This window comes from Myotis davidii, unplaced genomic scaffold, assembly GCF_000327345.1.
Source record: "Myotis davidii unplaced genomic scaffold, ASM32734v1 scaffold1277, whole genome shotgun sequence".
NCBI lineage: Eukaryota > Metazoa > Chordata > Mammalia > Chiroptera > Vespertilionidae > Myotis > Myotis davidii.
Genome location: NW_006290682.1, coordinates 3,066,281 through 3,067,868, shown reverse-complemented (window position 1 = coordinate 3,067,868; position 1,588 = coordinate 3,066,281).

Genomic DNA, 1,588 nt, shown 5'->3' with positions numbered 1-1,588 from the left:
CTCCCGCACGCGCCCTGACCAACTGGGGCTGGACATCAAGCCTGCAACTGAGGTACATGTCCTTGATAGGAATCGAACCTGCGAGCCTTTAGTCCAATGGCTGATGCTCTATCCGGCCTGGGTCAGGCACACATTTTTGGAAGATTGTTGTTGGCACACTTGCGCTCCCTTCATTGAAGTTCTGTTGTCTTTAGATTTCAAGGTCCCAGTGTCTACAAAAGTGCTCATTGGGCCTATGTGATACTTTCAACAATAAAGATTTAAAAAATAAAATAAATATATAAATTGGACAAGATAGACTATCATCTTAGTTAAAATACAAAAAAACAACAACAAGTCAATGGAGAAAAATATTCTCAGGTGAGGATTAACAAACAAAAGAATATATTGTGTTTGTTAAAGTGATTTGCATTTCACACAAATATTTAGCAATACGTAAACTTTTGGCCAGCGCTGTTTATCGATAGTGATTCCATTTCTGTACTAATGATGGGGAAGTCAGTAATGACAGATTGGAAGGTTGGCTTTTTCATTTTAATTTATTATTTCTAGCCATGAACTAATTAATTTTGCCGTGTTGTATAACCAGGCGAATGTTATTAACCCAAGTCCCATTTGCCACTGTTTTTGGCGTTTATAGAACATAGATGATGTTAATTACACTTAATGAGTTGAACAACATATATGAAAGATAATCCTCAATTCCAAGACTCTAATGTGTGAGTTGCCATCTGTTTTTGGACCAAAGAAGAATAATTTGATTCTAAAGCTTTTTTTGTGTGTGTGAATAGCTTGGAATAAGAGCTGTTTATATATTAATCACTTACTGAAGTACTCTGGGTTGTAATGCCTTCCTTTTCAAGCAGTTTGGGGTTTATTGTGTGACATCTGCTCATATTTGGACACTTTAGGGTAGTTAGCAATTTCACCATAAGGCTGTGTGTCGTCCCCCCGGTCATGTACAGTCCAGTTCAGTCCTGAACACAGTCATTTGCTTTCTGCTGCAGGTTTCTGTAAGGAGTATTGTCCCGTTCCGTCTCTTCTACACAATTTTTCTCATAATGAACTGTGTTTTAGTTTTATAAGCAAAATCCGTGTTCCCTTGTGCCTGCTTCTCTCCAGTGCCCTTTGATTCCTAGTCTAAAAGTTGTTGACGGATGTTTAAATATCATTGGTGGTTTTTTTTCATCGGTAGCTTTTTTTAAGAAAATCATCCTGGTTGTTTCTTTTATCTTATACTAGAGGCCCGGTGCACAAATTCATGCACGGGTGGGGACTGGCTGGCCAGGGGGAGGGGCCTGGGAGGTTGGCCGGCCAGCCCCACCCCCATTGGGCCCGTTGGCCTGCCGCAGTGAGCGTCATAGCAACCGGTTGTTCCCGTTCCAGTCATTCTGGTTGTTCCGGTCACTTGGCTTTTATATATATAGATATCCTTTTTTTTCTTTTTTAGAGGATGTTTATTAAGATTTTTAAAAGTTGATTTTTAGAGAGGGAGAGAGAGAAACATCCATGAGAAACAATCACGGATCAGCTGCCTCCTTCATGCCCCCCAACAGGGGATCGAGCCACCACCTGGACATGTGCCCTG